General features: G+C 41.0%; 1 protein-coding gene across 5 annotated transcripts in view; it reads left to right on the top strand.

The window, feature by feature from the left end:
• SPTLC3 (serine palmitoyltransferase long chain base subunit 3) overlaps positions 1-21,882 on the top strand; it is a 281,441-nt gene that overhangs the window by 117,423 nt on the left and 142,136 nt on the right. For 4 of the 5 annotated variants that reach the window (XM_015857148.3, XM_085542794.1, XM_085542797.1 and 1 more), the window contains exon 7: positions 18,051-18,160. The gene's annotated coding sequence lies outside the window, so the exon portion shown is untranslated. Of the gene's footprint in view, positions 1-14,864; positions 14,974-18,050; positions 18,161-21,882 lie in introns of those variants that run through there. The other variant, XM_085542795.1, reaches the window with a different exon arrangement.

Raw genomic sequence — 21,882 nt, 5'->3', positions numbered from 1 at the left:
AATATTGGTGTTAAATGCCTTGATCTGATGTTTCCAGCTGAGCAAAGTTCTTTGTTGCAGTAGAGGAGGGAGATGTTGCTTGTCCTTTTGTCAGCTATAGCTGGGGAGCTCTTAGCAGTTTTCATTTGAAAACACGAGTTCAAGGTGAACAAGCTGCAATGGGCCAAGTGTAAATATCAAATCAGGGTGTTTGAGAGCTGGATATCGTATCTGTGGTAGTAGAGCTGCTTCATCTCAGTAACTTAAGAAAGAATTGTGTTGTGGCTTGGTAGGAATATAATACACAAAGTAGTATTGCTACTGAGCAGAGCTTTTTTCAGAGCTTTTTTGAATGAGTTGGTAAGGTCCTGCAGATGCAGGTGAAACCCACAAAAGAAGCCTGTCTCAGTAAAAGTCCATTTCCTTTGTTATGCGGGGGGGGGAGGGGAATCAGTAGACCAAATGTATGCATCTGCTTTGGTGTGCTTTCTCTTGCAAATAGGATGGATATATCCTCAGCATGTTCTGTTCTTCAGAAGTTGTCACAGCTGTCTCCTTCTGAAGACTGAAGCTAACTCACTTTGTGACTGAAGCTGGCTTCTTCTAGGCTTTCACATACCTACTGCTGAGGCTTCCTGGGCTTTATTGTTATTTAACGGGATAATGAAAGCAAACAACAACAAAAAAAAACAACAACCAGACTTTGCAGTAAATTAACTCTTGGTTTGATATTTGCAAATGTGGTTGCGCTGAGGTTTTGCACAACATGTTTGTCCAGCGTTTTTTTCACACATTCCTATTTGGACACATTGTTGAGGATTTTTTTTTTCCCTTGCATTTCCTGGAATCTCACCAAAGATGATGTGCTTTCACTGTTATATTCCATTTCCTATACTGGATGTGTTCCTAGCAGCTTTACAGGATTAATAGCTGAGCATAGAGGCACATGCTCAGAGTAACACAAAGGGAGGCCAACTGCAGAGAGAAGAAAAGCTAGGAGCATTGGTTTTGCTGAATACATTCTCCCTATACACGGAACTCAGGCTTCTTAGAGAAAATCTTTTTACTGGTTATAGACTTAAACCTTACTAATTCTTCACAGAATGACCTGGGTTGGAAGGGACCTCAAGGATCATGTCTTTGCTTCCAGGTCCTTTCTGAGAGGGCTGTGCTTAATAAGAAGTAATTGGGACACCTGATATTCCAGTGAGGAGGGTCATCACTAGAATGTTTTTGCAGGACATGCAGATGTTCTGCAGCCACCAGTGTGCCTGTGGAAGCTCTGGGTCTTCAAACATAACCTCCAGGGCCAAGTTGTGTCTGTTGATGCAATGTTCACAACTTCATCTGAGGCACATCAAACAACATTAATACTAATACAGGATATTCCAGGGTTTTAAGAATAACCACAGCTTCTCAGCAGGATGCTGCCCAGAGCATGCTGTGTGATGCATTCTGCAGGAAAGCTCTGCTTTATGTGTGACCCGTAAATAGATTTGAGGAATAAAACACTGCACTAAACTTTTTCCACAGATCCCAAGAATCTCTCAAGCATTAATTGCTTTTTATTAAGCCCTATTGCAGTGTTTCCTCTATACAGGCTGGGGCTTCTGGTCCCTGGTTTTGTCTCACTGGAGAAGTGTTAGATCAATGAGAATAGTGGTTGGTGTCAGGGATGCTGACAAGTGCAGGCATCATGCTGTCATCCAATTTTTTTTGTGTAAAGAAAAACCCTTGCTAGGAGAGCTCTCTGAGAGCACTTAGACTCTTGTTGCCCACTGTCTAGAAGCCAGCTACCAAATCACAGAGGTGACAAAAATCCAATCAAATATCACCACGGGGCTGGCTGGTGGAGGGGGAGCTGTGGAGGATGCTTACTCTGTGCAGAGATGCTGGGCATCCACAGAGTCAAGGGAAAAAAGATGTTTGTTCGTTCTTTTGCAGAGTGCTCCTTCTATACATGGCAAAGCTCATCATCTGTCATAATTAATGCATCGTTAGCTTATCATTACTTAGGTTGTCTAAATGTCAGTGCTTCTGCTGTCTCTGGATGATAATGTGGCATAGAAAAGCACATGTATGGGGGTGTTGAGGACATGCTTGATGCAGTGCCCAGAGATAGGCACAGGAGCCCTGTACCATCATGTGTCTCCAGCCTTGCTGCCCTGGGAAGCAGCGAGCTCTGGAGATCCAACCTGAGAACTTATTTAGAGGCTGTTAAAGGAGCAGCAGGTAGATCAGAGATGCAGGTAGATCAGAGAGCATCTGCTCAGATTTAGAGACCTGAAGTTTTAAAGCACTGAATCATAGATTCATTAAGGTTGGAAAAGACCACTAAGATCATATAGTCCAAAACACTGTTGTAAAGTTTAGCATTATCCACAGTCAGACTGGGCTTAGCTCACTCTCACTTATGTTTTGACTGTGCTGCATGCTTAAGAAGAAACTTCAGAGCTTCCACAGAGACGATGTGCTGTGCAGTGACCTCTAATATCCAGCTATGTTTTTGTGAGGTTTCAAAGAATTTCACAAAGACAAAAAGTTATAAGGATGGAATGCCTTAAAGTTGAAGCAAACTAGGTGGCAAACCACAAATAGAAGCTAAACCTCCAGCTGTGCCCTTGCCTGGGGATGGCTTTCTCATTTCTCGTGCAAAGAGTATCTTGATCCACGTAGACTCCATCTGCACTGCTCGGATGCATAATCCTTTATCCTGTGAAAAACTGTGGTAGTCTGCCCTGTAACCTAATGGCCCAAACCAAAGCAGCTGCAACGTTGGAAGCAGCTGTGTCTGATGCTGCCATCAGTGTTGCTGCTGCTCCAAGAGCAGTGGAGGCAGGGAGAAAACTGCGTGTCGTAATATCTCTTTCTTTCCATTTCTTTTTCTTTCCCGAATGAAATGCATTTTTCTTAATAAATGGTTTAAGAAAAACAAGGCAAGGGATGGAAAAAGACAGGGAAGTTTGTGAGCTTTTCCGTTTGGAAAAGCCTGCAGAACGTGACAATGAAATGGTAAGCTTAGAGCTGGATTACTGTGAAGCTCAGAGGAGGGTGAGCCTTTTTGAGATGTGTGCAGGTAGATGCATGTTTGTTTTCCCTCTGGAAATGTGTGCTTGGATCTGTATCAAAAGTGGAAAACAGGAGTATCCTGGGGCACTGAGAAGTTCTTGACAGCGTGGCTTGGTGAGGCAGGTGGGTATTCACAGATCATGGGGCAAAAAGAGCAGGCAGATGCAGTGTGGGCTCCTTCTGACTGGGGGGAAGTGAAACAGCCAGGTGCTAAGGGGTGCAGAGGAAACTCAGGTGTTTTGCACAGGTCTGTACAAGCTTGGTGTTTGGGATCATAGCAATGCACAGCCTCAGCTCTGCTTATGGAATCCAGCAAGCAGTAACCCCGGTGCTGATGAATGGAGACCTCTGATACGGGGTCAGAAGCAGGTTTCTTAAAATGGAGGATGCTTCTAATAATAGATGTGTGTATATGTATATATTTTGTAAAGTAACTGGTAATAATTGCTTTCACAGGGCCTCCAAAATTGCCCCTACAAATGAGACGCAATACCTGCCTTGTTTCACTTGTAATTAAGGAGCCCTATGCTCTTAATTGGACAGATAAGTGGGAGGCTCTGATTCAATAGCACACTTGTGAATTCCAACGTGTGAGAAGTTCCTCTGGAGCCAAAGAACGGATGTTCCCTTGGCTACGGAGGGATATACTTAAGTGCTTTTCTGGATAGAGGCCATCAGGAGTCAGACGGAAGGACTCACAGAAGCAATGCCATTAGAGCAGTAAAGCTGCTTAGTTAATGGTCTTACAGAATGGGATCCTAATTTCACGAATAAAAAGTAGGCAACAGTAGGTTTGTGGTCAGAGGAATAGGGCTCTGTGTGTCTCCCGGAAGAAACTGAAGCCCAGAATGATGGTGTGATTTTCCTTTATTGAATTTTTTAGCTCACTGTGTGTATTATTCTTGCGGGATGAAACATCTTGCTCAGCTTTCTGCTGGTGCATTCTGTGGGATATGTGAGAGTTAAGCCTGTTCCATGTTATTCACCAAAACATTTTCTATTCTGTTATTCCAACAATTGTTGCCTTCTTATGGCTCGGAGAGGCTGTGAGCAGCACTCAAGAAACTGGTTCTAAAGAGGGATGTATCATTTTATTGATCCCATTTGAAAAATTACCTTCCTCTTCTCTTACTTTTCTCTCCCCAGGAAAAAAAAACCCTGCGATCTCCATCTCCCTCTGTATGGTATTGGCAATATAGCCAGCTCTGTACAGCACTTAAATTCTGTACCTGAGCAGTGACAGTTCATTGCACTTGCAAGGAGCCTTTGGCTTCCCAAAAGAGCAAGGAAACTGAGGATTCTTGCATGTCCAGCAGCATGCAAAGATGCTGCTATGCAGGCTCTGGGGGTCAGGGGATTTCAACCCATCTGCTGAAATAAAATCATGAAATCATTATGAAGGGATTCCTCATGAGTCTGACAAATGGTGCCTACAGCTAGTGGTCAGTGGGGGCAAGCTGGAGAATGGAGACAAGCACATGTGTCACCAAGTCAATGTAGTTTCTGTGCTGGGTGATAGTCACATCAGTGTCACCATTGTCATCTGGCACCACTGCAAGTACCAAGTGAGAAAGTGTCTGTTTCACTTCATTTACTGGGATTTGATGGTAGATTTGGCAAAATCTTGACCTGGGAAAGTATACTAGTACTGAGAAAGTAGTTCACTGCTATTAGATAATTAAGGGTTTGGACATCCCCCTTATGCCTCCACTGTACATCCACGCTGCATTTCAGGGAGGGGTGGGAAGTGAGAAGGAGCCAGGGGAGGTGATTCTTCTGCCTTAACATCCCCCCATAAACTGAGTCACACCTCCTGGTGCAGGGACATGGGCAGCACTGCCCAGGGTTTGCTTTGGAGTCCTTGGTCATGGTAGGGCACTCAATCAGCCAGCAGTCAGGCCCTTTGCCTCCTACAAGCTGTGGGTATTCCCCTGTGGGAATAAACTCCTGCTGCCAGGGTTTGATATGAGCACAGGGAGACTCAGAGCTCCAGCAGTGCATCTTAGAGGCTGTGTGTCAACTTCTCAGACTTTGTGGATGAACTTCAATGCAAACCATGGAGGATATGTAAATAATAGATGCTGTTTGTACACAGGAGAAAATCTGACAGATTGGGTGTGAGTCTACAAAATCTGGTGAGGATACTGACCAGCTTCTCTACTCCTTTGGCTGAGACTTCCTGTGCAAAGTCATGTCCTGTGCTTACTGTAATTGGAGTTATCTGAGCTAAAACAGAAGTTCAGCTCTGCTAACCCTTGGAAACTCCGTGAGTGGTTAAGTGGGGTGAGGCTGAAAAACTGGATTTTGATGCATTTGGATTCCTGCCTTCCCTGGAAATCACTATCAAATGTACCCTTTGGCATCTGAAATACTTTTAAAATGGGGTCCTGAATGTGTTTGTTTTGCAGGAAGTAAATGAGTTGCAACTCAAAATGTGGAATTAATGACAAAACCTGTCCTGTGGCAAAACATTAAGGCTAATCAGCCTTAAATTAATAGCAAATGCAGCACTGGTTATGCTCCAGAGAGAACTGGGGAAAAAAATATACATATATATTCAGAGATTTTTATAAAAAATAAAATAGATAAATATCCCAGTCTCTGTGGCAAGTGATTCTGTTGACAGTATAATTCTATGGGATCAAATACAGATAATGCGAACTGTCTTAAGTTGCACTGCCCTGTTTGGGGTGCCCAACTGCACCATTATCATGACCTGATGGTGCTGCTGCTGAACTCTGGAACATGAGTCCTCATGAGAGCTATGCACAGCTCCAGCCTCTCCTGCAAAGCAGCAGGACTTGCTTCTTCACCTTATTTTTGGTGCAGCGCCATCAAATGCAGCACTATTAAAGCTAATTAGATAAATATATATGTATTTTGTAATCAGGCAGTTAATTATGGCATAGAGAGCAGATGGCAGTCCCTGGCAATTCCTCTGTCTATTCATAGCTATTTTAAAGTGAAGTACATACATTGCTGCTAATTATGACTTCATGTAAAATAGGTAATTGTGAACTCAGCCCTTGTCTCCTTGTCTGTTATTTGTGTGAAGAGTGCAGTGGTTTTGGGAAATCTGCAGGCAGAGATCCCTGTAATAATGCCTCCCTCCTACCTGGTGTTTGGTGCTTTGTTAGGACCCCTTCCTCAGCAGGAGAGGGCCAACCCTGCCAGGAGCACCTGTGATTTCTTTGATGCCAGACCAGGAAAGCAGAAGGTCCAGTTTAATTTGGGAGCATGGAGGGTGCTGCTTTCACAAAGGAAAGGCAAGAGAGATACAAATGAATTACACTGTTTTAAGGAATATTATGGCATCCTGTACAGATGAAAAAGGAAACAACTCTTACTTTTCCATTCTTATACTGTGACTGAAAAAGTACACGGTGCAGATACATACCGTCAGTTAGATCTATGTGGATCTATTCATATTCTGTTGAAAAGCTCTCTTCTTAAAAATAAAGAGAGTAATGGCGCTTTGTCCCATATGCAGTAAAATGCTGCGATTTAAGCAGTGGAACAAAATGATTCAGTAGAGCAAGATGTGCTTGTTTTGATTCTTTCTTTGTTTTTCCCCAAAGAATAGTAGTATTAAATTTAAGATGTTTCCTTTCAAAGCATGAAAAAAAAAAAGCTTGAAAGTGGAATTTTTCATTTATGTTCTCTTGATGAAGAAACAAAAATAACTGAAAGTGATGTTTTCCCATAGCTTGAAATTTTCTGGTGAATCCATTAGATTGCAATAGCAAAGATATATTAAAGATAGAAATTGTTCATTGTTTCAAGACAAACAAACAAAAAGTAGATGGATCCTAAGCCAAGCAAGGGCTGTTTGTAGTTGAAGAGCATCTAACAGAGCAAGATAAGGAACTGGTACTTGTAGATGTCAGTTTCACATGGAAAGCATGAAAAAAGGGCTTTTATTTTTTAGTGTGGCAACTTCTGTGGTTTGGGTTGTTGCGTTTGTTTGTTTTTATTTTTTTGATTTTCATTTTGATTTTCTTTTCGTCCTGCCCCAAGGCCAGGAATGAAAGTAAGGAAACTGGATACAATTCCTGGATTTCGTCAGTCTAATGTTAACGATACTCCTATCACGGAATCATATGGGTTGGAAGGGACCTCCAGAGGTCATCGAGTTCACCCCCCCCCCCCCCCACCAAAGCAGGTTCCCTACACCAGGTTGCACAGGTTGGCGTCCAGGCAGGTCTTGAATATCTCCAGAGAAGGAGACTATAAAATCTCCTGTATTGTAACCTGTGACCATTAAGCACTGTCTTCACTAAATAATTAAATAAATAAATATATGTAAGCACTGTGTTTTTAAATTGTTAAAGCACTTTCCTATGCTGTTACTGTTACCAGAGACTTAGGAAGACATATCTCTGCAGTCTCCAGCCTCTGGGCGCACATGCCTGAGAGCATCCTCTATTAAAAGTCCTGCTTCACCCTTTCCTAGCATTTTCCAAACCCTGTGAGAAGAGTGGTGTTCTCCTCCATTTTGCCTAGCTTTGTTCCTTGTAACCTCAGAGGTATAGAGAAAATCAATTGAATTATACTTGTTTGGGGGGACTGGAGTATAATAGAAGTAGCTCTTACGGATGTAACACAGACTGCACCCATTCTTCCCCAAGGCATGATGAATGGAAGTGAGAATTGATTTTGACTATGCTACCTTGAGAGCCAGGACTTCGGCAGCAGTCTTACAAAACAAGACAAATTGTGCTCTGCATTATACAGAATCAGTTCTTTGTTCTTGAAGCACATCTTATAGTGAATAACACACAGCAAGTTACACTAGAGAACTTCTGAGAATCGTGATTTCTAATGCTCTGGAAAGTTGTTAGGGAAATTGCAGTCCAGTGCATGGGGTGGTTTAGCAATGAGCCCAATGAGATCAGCCTTCTTAGTTTGGTAGTTGTGGTGCATCAAGCTTTTAGTCTTGTGACTTATCTTTAATTGGTTTTTAATAGACCATAGTTTATTTTTAATTTTATAAAGCCAAACTTCTGCAGTTACATTCAAAGAATGCAAGTGACAGCACTACTGCAATGCAACCATGCAGCAGTTCTGCAGGCTGGTAGGCACTTTAATTGCACACGATTGTTCTTAATATTCCTGTAAGGATCAGTAACTTCCAACCTTCCTGACTTGGTTTTTGGTTATTGTATACGTGCTAAATGCTGACCTAATGTGTTTTGGCTGGCTGCTGTCAATTCTTAGTCTTTTTCTCTGTGTTCTATGAACAACATGTATGTACTTCTGTTGAAGTGCAGCTGACCAAGCATTTGTCATTCACATTTTATCAAGCAGACTAAAAAGCATCTGGGTTAAAATATCTGTTATAGTTCTCCGCAAGCCATATGATTCTAAGAAGTGGGGGAGAGGGAAAAGCCAGATGTAAAAAACATTAACATCTAGCATAGCACATCAGTTTGTTGGGAATTATATCTAAATTTCTACAAAAAAGAACCCCACCACATTCAGTGTTCTTCCAAGGGTAGGTGAGTTTTGCTCCCCAGCTGGATTCAATCTGAAAGAGGCTCGTGCACCTGTTCCCCCCCATTAAAGCAACTGATGTTTAGAGACTGAAAAATATATCAGAGGTTTGACATGAAAGGATTAAACTTTCCTGGGTTCTAAAGTGATCTGGCAAAATTTCCCTTTGAAATCAATGACCTAGCTCTGAGGATTTGCCATTTTCAAAGCAATGGAAAGAAACAGGAGCAAATATCCTCAGATTCAAGGAGCACACATGAGGTTGCAGCTCTTGGAAACCCATCTTCTTGAGACTTTTGTTTTCCTTTCCAACTGGAATTTGGTCCTGCTTATCTAGCACCAGACCTAGTAACTTGCATTCATAATTGGAACATAATTGCTATCACAGTGCAAATAATAAAATTATTATTATTATCATAATGATCACGTTGTAAACTCCCAGAGAAGTAAGCATTTGGAAAGGAAGAGCTCTGACCTCAAATGTGCCATTGAACTTAGTGCTCCTGTGGCATTGTTAATAATAATTAATGCAGAACGATGTATCCTGCTCCAGCAGGTAATTACACTTGACTGGGCTGAATTGATTTGCTTTGTGTTCAGTTGAGCTGAACTGACATGCAAATGACATCGAGTAAGTTTATGGCACCTGTCACTCATCCCAAATAAATGACCTTTTCAGAGATACAGAATTTTCTGTTCAAAGTGAAATGTCTCTGATAGGGAAGCAAGCTGCCTTATCCACACTAGCATATGAAATGCATCGTTTCCCCCTCAATTTAAAGGCTAAAGGAATGCATAAATAATATTTAATACATATTAGCTATTGAATCTTTGAAGATGCAAGTGGTTTCATCAATCTTGGAGAATGCCTGTCCTCAGGATTTGTGGGATAGTTTTATTCTTCCTTACCATTGCTGCTGAATTGCCTAGTACTTCCACTCACTTCCTGAAAGCACTTTTTGATTTGTGTCATCTCACAGAAAATAAATAAATATTAATCTGTAGATCTTTAGCTATGGTGGCTGAGCTTCCTTTTCATCACCAGCAGGCTCTGGCTGGAAAGGCATCATGCCCTTCAGCAGCAATCCACTCCAGCTGTTCTCTACCCAAGTGCAGTCAGAGTTCACAATCAGTTTAAAGACGGCTATTCCAAGAGTAAATCATTTGTCAGTCACTTGAGGTAGATTAATTATATTTAGCCAGGTAATTTCTGTGCTCTTCATCTAGTGCACACTTAGAAAAAGTTCTGTAAAGCTCCAGGGCATTAGTTGTTATGGGCAGTGTCGGTCCAACCTTGCTCCTTGTGACATGAATGCTTTCTGCTGTAACCTTCTACTAATAAGAAAATCAGTATTTTAAGCCCAGGCCTGTTACAGTGTTAAAGTTCACTCTGGAGATGGATGTATTTTAATCCCCTCTGGAATTAAAATCAAGGGAAGGAACTGTTAGGGTTATTTTTGTGCTGTTTTGTTTTCTGTAAATAGATTTAGATTATGAAGGATGAAACAACACATCTTGGTTTTGATACTTAACGATAAATAAAATATACTTAATATCCCGCTTGGTATTGAAGTGACAGAGCAGCAGGGCAGGCTGTCACAGAGCCTGGTGCTGCCTTCTCAGTGTCACAAGAATGAAGAGGAGGAGGCAACCCCTTTGGATTTTATGGCTAAGTGTGGTTTTCTGCTGCAACAAGGTGTGCTTCTGCCTGGGAGAAATCAGTGGTTGGGGAAGAAAGGCAGTGGAAGCTCAGGAACTGAGATACCTGGTATAAGCCTCTGTGTGACTCCTGAGAAAGTGTTGAAAGCTTTGCTGGCAAATGTGTGTGCTGCCAGACAGCTGTCCATCACTTGCTTATTCCTGTACTCTTCCAGGAAGAGTTTTCTCCAGACATCAGAGAAGAGTGTCAGTCAGCTAAAAAGGTTTGCTGGTGAGCCATGCTCTCATTGAAGCACTGTTCCAATCTCAGCCTTCAGTCCATAGCATGGCTTGTCCCTTAGGAAGCCAGCTGCCAACGTTATATTTGTTGCAGTGTGTCTTCCCTTAAGCAGCATGGGTAGAGGGATGTGATACCTAACATGGCTAGAATTGTGGAACAGGTTTCCTCCTTTGCCACTGTTTGTTTGCAAAGGGGAAATAGTAGTGTTTCATTTCCCTTTTTTCAATTGTTTGTGGCATTTTTCAGTTGCTCTGAGAGGGGAAAGTGATGGACTTTCATGTGGAAAAGGCTGGAGAAAGAAAAGTGCTGGAGCCTTGTTGCATGAGATGAGTTTGCATCTCATGTAGAAGTTAGAATTTGTGGTAACCTGGAGAAATGCAGTGGGGTTCTCCCTAATCCTCTCTGAGCTCATCTGAAGAGGGATCTTCCTCACACTGAATCTGTGTTCCTAATCTGCTACAGTAAATCCAGAAGTGCTTTTCCAACCCTAATTGTGTCAAAAGGCTACATAGAGTGCAAGGGATTGGTACTTAAGTGACCTGTCTTGCGTGTTGTCTTAGTTACACTCCCTACATAATATACCATCCGAATAATAAATGTACACACCAATATTGCAAAACAAACAGATTACCTGGCTAAAATCTCCAGGCTTAAGCTGTAAGATCTCTGTTAAATGTGACTGAAGATTTGTTCCAATTTCAAGAAAGAAAAAAACATGATGGTACAATTCTTGAAAACATAACTTGTTTGCAGTTGAAAACAAGATGTCTGTGCTTTAAGAGCAACAGAACATATACACTACTCTGTAAGTCTCCAGGAAAGTTTGTCTTCCTCCAGACAGCTCTTGATGCTACAGGCTATGTAATTAATAACTTATTATCATATACTGTGTCAACCGTCTATTTTAAGATTGCTTGAAATTGTCTCAAGGGAGCAATTCAAATAATATAGCAAAGGAATCACCCTCTCAACCTTCCCAGTCTTTTAAATTGATATTTAATACAAAATAAACTTATCTTATGTGATTAAATCCTTTTGGGGATGGAGCCCTGGAAAAATGTTTCAGACAAAACCTTTGGCTGAATTCTCCCATTCCCCCGTATCACATAAAAGAAAAATTGAGGCTGTACATCATCACTAGTGCAAACAGTGGAGAGAAGACAAGGCCCTGTAACAATTCTTATCATCAGTGTTAAGTTTCCAAAGCATGAGAGTAAAACTAGATAATAGCTAGGAGGTGACTAATTTACTGGCAACTTCTACAAAGCCAGTGGTCTCTGCTTCAGTGCCCATTTAACTTAGCACAATAGGGAGCCTGAAAATACAGACAGTAAAATTCCTCTTTCATAATGGATGAATTAATTTAGCCAGCCTAGTTAATTCAAATGCAAATTATGTGTTGAAAGTGTCCATTATTTATTGCTTCATCTAAGACTGTTTCTCTGTTTCTCTCAGTTTCTGAAGTTCAGCAGAGAATCGCTGAACTACCATGCACTCTTGTAGACACCAGCCAATTTTAGTAGGCGTTCAGATGACATTTGATTTTTTTTCCCCCTCTGCTTTAAAGCAAATTTTGAGATTGTTTATTTGCTTTGACTTGGTTGTGGTTTCCAGCAGTGGCGCGTCGCCACTGCCAAGTGGTTCAATTTCAAGCAAGCGGTTGGATACCAGCAGGAGGAACACCTCATCCCAGCTGGATGGCCACTACTAATTTCATGCTGTATTTTCCTTCAAGGCAGGCTGGAAAGCAATTGTGTGGTCCTGTCCTGTGTATATGTATTTTCATATAAATACTTACGTGTGTGTGGGAGTCCTGTTGGCTATTTGCCTTTGTGTAATAGTATGTAGCATTCCTCCTCCTACTAAAGAATTTTGTAGCTGCATTTTATTTATTAATGTTGCATATTTCCTGCATGTTTCCTTTTATATTCCCTCCACAAGGAATGGAGGGTAGCTCTGTGTTACCAGCATCCCCTCCAGAATAGAGCGGAAACAGAGGTTTCCATTTGTGTAGCAGGCAGTTGGCAGTGTTTGAACCATCAGCTGACTGCTCAGTGGGAACCCACTGCAGACCTCTAAGAAGAAATGCTGGGGGACTTCCTCCAGAAATAGGAGGCAGCCAATTAGGAAATACGACTGCAATTTTTAGAGAGTAGTCTATTCCCATCTACACAGCAATCCTATTTTTCTCTACCTTGTAGAAGAGCAAAAATGCTATTTGGCTTTTGTGTTTGGTGTTGTTCTTTTCCACATTACACAGGTACAGTCAGACACACTTGCAAGGACTCTCAAACTGTTTATTTTCATATGAAGAGTATTTTTTTTACTAGATATGATTCTCCATTTGTCATTTTCCCTCAACTTTCTCCAAAATCTGTTCTGAGAATGGATGAGAGAAGTGCCATTCTGCTTTCCTTCACACAAGTAATAATTCCACATTTAAGGTTCTGAAAACAGGACTCCTAAACTCACTGGCTTTCCTAACTGGAGAAGCCAGAAACCAAAGAGCCAACCCAAAGTTACACTCCATGAGACTCCAACAATGCGAACTGGAGATAAGCACCCAAAAAGTCTATTATTTTTCCCCACTTTCATTCTTTTGAGTGGGAACAGCCTTCCTTTTCAAACAGCATCTTTCTGCCTATGCCTGTCATTCAAATTTAACAATGAGAGCCAAGTTATGCATGTTATGTTGCTCTGACGTGTCTTTTCTCACCCTTCCTTAGACATATTTCCCTAATACTGATGGTTTGTAGCTGCTTTTCTGTTCTAGCATCAGGAAAGCATTGCCTGAAACCTGCAGTGGGGAGAGCAGCACATGAAAGGAAGGAAGACAGAGAGCTTTGTTTTGTGCTTTTCAGGTATTCTGATGTTTCCAAAGGATATGGATATTGTGAGAGTTCTTAGAATTTAATTTCAAAAGCACATTTGATGGTAACAGGAATTTGCTGTATTCCCTAGTGCTAATTTTCTAGCTATTTCTTAAACAAGTTGGTAATTGTATTCCTACAATGCACATAATGATGATCCCACATGTTCAGACATCTAGCTCTATTCTTAACTTGCTTGTTCATGAAATATTTAAAAAGTACTTCATATTTCTTAGAAGTATTTTATTACATCTTTAAGATTTCTAATTCAGGCCCAATACTCTAACAGCAGCTTTGCAGGTCCTTAAAATTTAATCACTGTAATCTGTATCAATTTAGTTTAGCACTTTGTTTGAAGAAATGATTCAGATGTTACTTACAGCTCCAGTTCAGCTGGCAAAGCAGTGTGTAAAAGGAAGCATACAGAATGGAGGGCTGCTGTCCTGCAGCCACGTGAAGGTTTGTCAGTGCATGGGAATGCTTTCCAGTGGGCACCTCTCAGTTGTTTCTTGTGCTGTGAAAAGAAAGAAGTAACTATCCTGTTTCCATTTGATTCAAGCTTAAAGGCAGTGTTATCCCAAACAAAATACATTGATTTCAAGGTTTAGTTGGAGTAACAACTACATTTTGAATTTATGCACTACCTCGAACTGTATTTTCAAGCAGGCTTTAAGCACTCAGAGGCTGACTTTTAATTAGCACAGCTGACAGCAATATCCCAGAACTGGTTTATCTTAATGTCAGAAGCTAAACTTCATTAAGTTTTCTGAGCAGCATAAGAAAATGCAAATAAGATAGAGCCCCTTAAAAGGCTTGTGACCGCCCTTGTCACTTTTATTGCAGATGTGATTTTCACTCATAATCCCATTGGCTTCCCCTCGATGCTGTGTGTGTCGGCTGTGTTCCCAGCTTGGCTCCATACCCGTATATTTCAGTGGTTCATCAGTGCCTCGCCATGAGGATGGCAGAAGGTGATGGTTTTGTTTAGAGCAATGTACAGCCACAGCCCCAAGCCATCTTGAAGCTGGATGCAGTTGGGGGAAGCCAGTGCCAGCACAGCACCAAAACACCTCCACATGTTGCAGGCATTCAGTTTCCCTCAGCTTGGAAAAATAAGCAAAATAAGTGTCGTTGCCTGACAGTGTGGTCTTAGATTCCTTTATTTTCTGTGTAAATCAGCAAGTAGCAGCTGGTTTATCCAGCAGCCTAAAGACTAGAGTGGCTGCAGTGACCCAAGCCATATGCAGAGCATACAAGGCTGCAGCAAAAGCAAGACATTGCCTCGGCTTGGATATTAAAGGCTGCTGGTGACTTTCTGCAATGGGGAAGCGCAGCTTTTCTTTTTTCATTCTTTATCTGGATCTGGACTACAGCTTATTTATCTTTGCCAGCAAGCAATACTTAACAATCAAGAAATGCAGTGCCAAATATCTCTTGATTTAGTAGGAAGTGGCAGATTCTTACTGACATTTCCCCACCTCACATGTACTGGTTTTCTTTCAATCTCAGGACCGCTGTGAAAGGCAGTATCAAACTTTTGGAGCTGGACCAGCTCCAAGGAATGACAGGGCCAGAAGGAGAATCTATTCTGGACAATAAGGAGGGAGTTGTAGAGGAAATAAGGTCAGTTTATTATTTTAAATAATAATAATTTAAAAAAGGTAGAAGGGCATAATGGCATAATGTGCTTATGTTCAACAGTGATTTTATTACAAATGCGATGAGCAGTGACAGTATGTTAAATTTCGTTGTCAGCAGGGGACAACATGGAACAATTTGTGGCAAAAGGCAACAGATGCGATTCTGTCTGCAGCTTCACACATCTGCTCTGCAAAGCAGTGCTCCTCCGATAAGTCTCTAGGAGGGATCCAATAAAAATGATATAAAATTTTATTGTGTTAGTGGCACTAGTTATTAGAGTGAGGAGCCAGAAAGCTTACCCAAGGGCTGAACCTTTCCTGTGTTTTAGTGCAGAGTAAATGATGAGGCTGTTGCCGGTAACAGCAATACTACAGTGGGAGAAGGTAAATTCATTTTGGAGTGCTTAGCACGTTGCTGGGGATGGCTCAAAAGCAGAGTGAGAAAGCTAATAAAAGAGTAATAGGCACCAAGACATCAGGAAAGATAGAAATGAAATATTGAGGTGGAATTTAAATAAAAATGAAAATAATCTAGGACTTGGCACTTGCAGTGGCCAAGCATTGCAAATCCCCAGTTCAGGACCAGCATAACAATGAAGAGCAATTCAGAGGAGATTAGGGTGAAGGCTGGGGGTGATGCTGTGGAGTTGCAGCCTGCTTAGCACTGATGCGTCTCTGCAGGGAAGGGCCCTCACAATGGCCATCACCAGCCTGTGCTGCCTGAGGTGCATTGCTCCTGTCCACTGAGCTGCCAGGTGTTGGAGCAGGGACAGTTGAGGAGAGGGAAGGGGAGCTACCATGTTGGAAGGGGTGAGGAGACCTCACCACAGAGCTGCTGGCCTGGCATGAGATGGCTTATATTATCCTACCTTGGGTCACCCCATCCTCTCCACAGCCTTTGCTGACCAATTTGGTCACGCTTTAATCCATCAGCACAGCAGATTCCACCATTTTGGTGTGCTGTGGACTTTCTTAGTACTACGTAACTAAGAAATTCCACGTAACAGCACCTTCTGTTACTGAGATATTTGGAGTGACAAACTTGTGAGCAATCACCGCTGTTCCCTCTCTTCTGCTTTCCCTGGGTGTTTGTAGCACTAAAACACTCTATGAAATCTTCCTGGATTTCCCGAATGCAGAGCTTAACCATGTCTTTGGGTATATCATTTTCATATGTGGGATATTTCATCAACAGATTAGGCAGCTCCAAGCGCTGACTGAACAACCCCTCTCACACCAGTATGGCAGTATGGACACCATAATAAGGACAGTGGTTTCTCCTCTAGTCACATATCCTTCATGAAATGTAAATATCTGAAACTTGTTCTACTTTTAGCGTGTAAGATGATTGTATTTGAGGATAAATCCACTCTAAAACATGACAAATTTAAAAATATGTATGTATATCATCAGGGCTTTAACCTGAAACAAAGTAATTCTATGTTTTAGAAATGAAAGTGAAATTCTGTTTGAAGAGGTTGGGGGGGTGGGAGGGAAAGGCCATTGGAATCTTAAGTTTCTAAATTAGTATTTGGTCTGTTCTGACCAAAGCTCTGTTTGCTAATTGCTGGGAACGGTCTAACTGGAAAGCTTGGATGCCCGTAGCACATCAGGGCATTCTTGCTCAGTAACGTGGAACAGATTTCTGGTAGTCTACGGGTTTAGATAAATACAACTGGCATAATTTTCAGCTAGTATAAGCGTATGTTGCCTTACTTAGATAGCTGAGTTCGTGGATTTATGAGATGATGACTATTTATTTTCACTTTGTGTTGGAAATCAAGCTGAAAATCAGGTTAATAATTCAGAGTGGGTCTTTTTTTTTTTTTTTTTTTTTTTCCCCTCAGCTCCCAGTCATTCATTCATGCCTGAAAAAATGTTTTCTTTCATCAAGGGACTGTATCAGAACACAGTGTATTCTTTTCATATTTGCTTTGTGATCCTGAAAACATTCTCACATCAGTTTACAGTTTTCATGGTTCAGGGACACCCTCGCAGAAAAACACTTGATGGGGCATCTTCCAGAAATCCTGTTAGCAGAAAGCAATAGAATGAATAAGCCTATTTTGGAGACCATAAAGTGCTATCATCCATAAGAATAATTCTGAAAAAACCGTCTGGTGCCCTGAAGCCCAGACTGTTCACAGTGAAGAACATGCATATATTAAATTAAAGGTATGATATATACATATATATTTTAACTCAGTTAAATACATTAAATTTGGTGCTTGCTTTACCTACTGTCAGCATAAGGCTTCAGGCATCCTGGTAATGTAATGGCCATGTATAACTCCCATCAGCTATTGTTCTGTTGCAGATGACAGCACAGCTTTGCATTAATAGCAAGTGATTATTAACAACACTAATATATTCATTTGTAGAGTAAGGGGTTATCATTTTTTAATTGTGTAGTCAGAGCATTTTCTACACTTTATTGACTTATATCACATTTGGAAACAGCTGGCCAGTGGTGTGTCAGAAATGGAAACAAATATATTATGTCTGTATTAAGTTCAGGCCTTGTGTTTTTCTGCTCGGAACCTGAACCATAGCTTGGTAGCTGGAGCATGGCTTAATAACCAAGGGATTAACAGAAAGCACATTCTGCACATGTGCTGGCACACAATATGGCTGATCTTCTGGAGATAATAAAATAAGCTCAAGAGTTGCAAGGGAGCTCCGTGTTAGTAGGAAACACCAAATACCAAAACCTTACTGTTTTCTTACCAAATGTCTAAATATCTTTGACATAAGATATTTTCATTTTCCTCCTGCAATTTGCTGGCAGCCAAAAGCCTTGAGTTCTTGATGAAAATGGGGAAAAAAACAATCAGAAAAGGTTATATCTGAAATTTATTTCTCCCATTCTGTCTTTGACTAACCTATTCTGTATGTTACCCCTATGGAAGTTTAATGATGTATGTAGCATCTCAAACTCTGTAGCAAACAAGAATATTCAAACAATGCTGGAAATGTTTCAAAATAGACTTATCTGGATACCCTCCCACAGACTGTGTATTACATCCTGATGTGTATATCCTGTACACTGTCTTTTTGCAGGTATCAGGAGATAGTGAGAGATGGATGGATTTACTTGACCCAAAGAGAAAAAGCTGCTCTGCCCAAATCAACTTTCTGATGACAGCAACAGGATCAAAAATTTGACTCAGGTGATTTTTTGTTGTCCACATAAACAATTCCACTGTGTGAAAAAAGAAGCCCTATCTTCATTCCTGTCTTACTAGGCTCAGCCACATCTTGCTCCCAGGTGAAAGAGCATTGCAAAGATAGACCATTAAAATTGCCCAAACTCACAAAGGAAATGGAGAAAGCTATGCTTTCAGAGGTAAACATTCATATCACAAGCCAGCTGGCTGAGAATAAATTGTTTACAATTTTAAATTGATGGTTATTTTAGGTGGTGTTTCTTTTTGTGTCATGCAGTCCCTATGAGAAGGAGAACATTAATTCCCAGAACATTTATACACTATTTACAGAAAATATATTAAGGCCAAGAAGGAGAGTTTTCAAATACAGCAGACTGATCGAAGACAACTCATGATAACTTTTTAGTAGCCTTTGAAAATCACAGCCAAAGGGTTTTGTTTTGTCTGTGCATAGACAGGAGCACTAACATGACAGAGCATGGGTGTCCAGCCCCACCAAGGGATGCAGCTTCTGTGACAAAGCTCAACTTAAGGAACCAGAGAGGCTGTGAAATAAAGTAATAAAGAACCAATTAATTGCTTGGTATCTGAGAAGTGTATTTAGGAGTAATAGTTGCAAATTTCCCTGTCAGATTCCCATGCAGGACAACCACGTTCATTGGCGGATACCTAACCACAGTCACCTTGTTGGGCCTACAGATGGTTCCAGGCCTCCCAAGTTGATCCACATTTAAAAGCCTCCCTCTGGTCTCTAGATTTGGTTCTCAATTTGTTTATTTATATTCTTCTGTGATTATCAGTGTTCACCAGGACAGGCATTGTTACCAGAAACCAGAGAGACAGGTAGGTATTCTGGGTAGCACTTTGGTGAATGAGACAGAATTGGTAAGCCTGATGCTTCTGAGGGTGTGTAGTTTGGAGATGGGACATTCAGTTCCTACAAATGGTTTCCTAAATGTTTCTTAAAAATCCCCTGTCTAGAATGGTAAGATCTGTCAAAGTTCTCTGGGATTTATAGCAGCTTAATAACCATAATAAACGACTGTATTAACACTGTGAGAACATGCGTAGGGTAATTCATTGATTTTTTTTTTTCCAAAGTCAGATAAAAATGAACAGTAGAAGAAGGAAAACATCCATATTAACCCTGTGGGAGCTCCAGTATTAATTGACACATAATCAGGCACAGCTGCTAATAGTCACGCAGCCCTTTAAATCAACACATACAGCACTGCCAATATAGACTTAAGAGTTAGAGATTAGGGAGTATGCAAATACTCTTTGAAATCCTGTTCAGGTTGCTGGGTGAAAGTCATATTTTCTTACTAAGCTTACAAGTGGCTAAAGCTAGGTTCTGTTTTTGTTAAGATCAGATAATGTTTGAATTCCTTTATACGGTGTCAACCATCTCTTCCCCTACTTGTATGTAATTGAATTGTATATCAGAGGATGCTTTTTTTCCCTGTGTTTTATATCTCAATAATACAAGTCTTCAGAGTACCTAGTTGTGATGGGATATTCTACAGGTTCTTTATGGAATCTTATTTTTCTGGATATTGTTGTCTTCCAAAGATTTAAGAAGCCTACAGTGACTAACAAGAACATCTTGTCTGAGGCATCACTTAGGTTTTTTCTTTCAGTTATCAAAGTCAAGAGGCCAACTCAGCAGAATTCTACCTCCATAGGGCTGGCTTTTTGAGCACAGTCATTCTGGGGATTCCATTAACCTTAATATTCATAGGGTTCCTTAATTCTACTAAATGCAAACAAAGCTCCAAAGACCTCTCTGTTTCTGTACTCACTTAGGGTCTCTTGCTGTCCTGCAGACTTGACATGGCTGCTACACATTTACATAAGCATTAATGAGATATCTTTAATGTGAAGTATGACAGCTCTGCTTTATGGGAAAAGCTGTTGGAGTACTGAGCTTTTCTCATTCTTGTTAGGTCAGCTGAACTGTATTTAGAAATGTTTGTGTATTTTTTTTAATCCCTGAAGACTACTTGTGTGACACTTATGTCTTTTGTCTTCACTACTCTTTTACAGTGACCATGGAAGGCATTTTGTTTTAGGGTTCATTCTGCCAAGTAGAAATATCCCAGGGCATTTATTGCTTTAAGAAAGGCTTCAGACATGCATGGAAGACCCTTTCTTGCAATCAATTAAAGCTGTGACAATTTTCGGGTGTGCCTTCACAAAGCTAATCAGCAGCTGCATTTGTTACTTATCCCCAAAATACTGTTCTCCATCTTGGCTATGTTCCTCTTATGAATATTTATAAATGTGATATGAATTAAGTGTGAGAAATGTGCTCTTATTTGAGGTGCTTCCTTCTGTTCATGTCTGTAGCATGCTGACTTTCTGATCTTCCTAAAGAAAAGGATAAATGAGTAAATAGAGAGCTGTGTAAAAGCTAGTGCAGGGTGTTGCCTGGCGACTAATAGCTATCACAGCCAAATTAACCAAGCTGCTCTGGAGACACAGGTGGTTAACAAATAGGGATCTCAGAAACAGGAATGAGCAAGGAGGAGACATTAGCTGGATTCTGAAGAGGCAAAGCTGGAACACTTAGGGAGATGTGGAGTAAAGTTCCTGGGGTCATCTGTGCTGGTTTTATTTGTTCATGTCTTTTTTTTTGTTCCAAAAAGCAATAGGTGGTAGCGTTTGTTGGGTTTTGCGTTTTTTTTACTGCCCTCATTTTTGTCTTTGACTGACCCTGTAGTTTGTGTTCTCAGGTAGAAGCATGAAGGATTAGAACACAGGTGTTGTGAGTTTGTTCCAAATGTGGTAGTCGCTTGAGTAGAGCTTGCTCTGTTTTGTGCATTTCAAAGGTAAGCACACAGTAAAGAGTGTATGGAGTGAAATCAAAAGTGATGCAGGTAAGTTCCCATCTCCACACAACTTTTCCATTTCCAGTTCAACATGTAGGGATGTGGTTTAGTGGGCAGTATTGGTGGTAGGTGGATGGTTGTACTTGATGATCTTAGAGTTCTTTTCCAACCTTAATGATTCTAGGATAAGGTAGGTTTTACAGAACCTCATGCAGATGTTGCTTATTGGGCATGGCTGTTGTTTTGTGATTCTTTATAAGCTTTTTGGGGGGAAAATTACATTTACTGGAGAAATTCCTGTACCTTGGAAGACATGCTTCTATGATGAGATCTATGTACTTGTACCAGAAATGCTGAGCAATGGCTTGAACCAGTGATTGAGAACCTTGTGGGAAGGCAGGACCAACCCAGGGGAGCTCAGGTGCATGCAGTGCTTCTGAGTAACCAGAAGGGCTGGAGCCAGGATCTACCCTTTTCCCAGACCTCATCTGAAGGTTGGTAGCAGAGGTGAGGCTATCTTGTTGGAGATCTCCACCTACTGGAGGCCTTCTAAAGGTAACCAGCTTCTGTCTTGTATTTCTGTGTCCATGGCCCTTGTATTTGAGTGGGTTTGTGCTTGCTTCAGCCTGGGACCTTGCTGTTCTACTGTCATTGCTGTACTTTCCATTGTGTTACACAACTTCACTCTGTTTTGTAATCTGTTAGAAATGCCATTTCCTTTTTAAAATATGCTGTAGCTTCTTACTTATTTGTGTAACAGCGCTATTTTATTTTATTTTTTCCTTTTTTCCTCCAAACAAGGAACTGGGAAAGTGGGTTTTCATTGGAAGGAGAAGAATACAAAACTAGGAAGATCAAGGGAGGTTGAGAGTAGAGTGTAAGAGAGTTACTGAA

The sequence above is a fragment of the Coturnix japonica genome, chromosome 3 (assembly GCF_054131305.1).
Source record: "Coturnix japonica strain WE chromosome 3, WE-NBRP24, whole genome shotgun sequence".
Lineage (NCBI taxonomy): Eukaryota > Metazoa > Chordata > Aves > Galliformes > Phasianidae > Coturnix > Coturnix japonica.
Note: the sequence above shows the minus strand (reverse complement) of the source record. Positions and strands in the feature narration are given on the sequence as shown.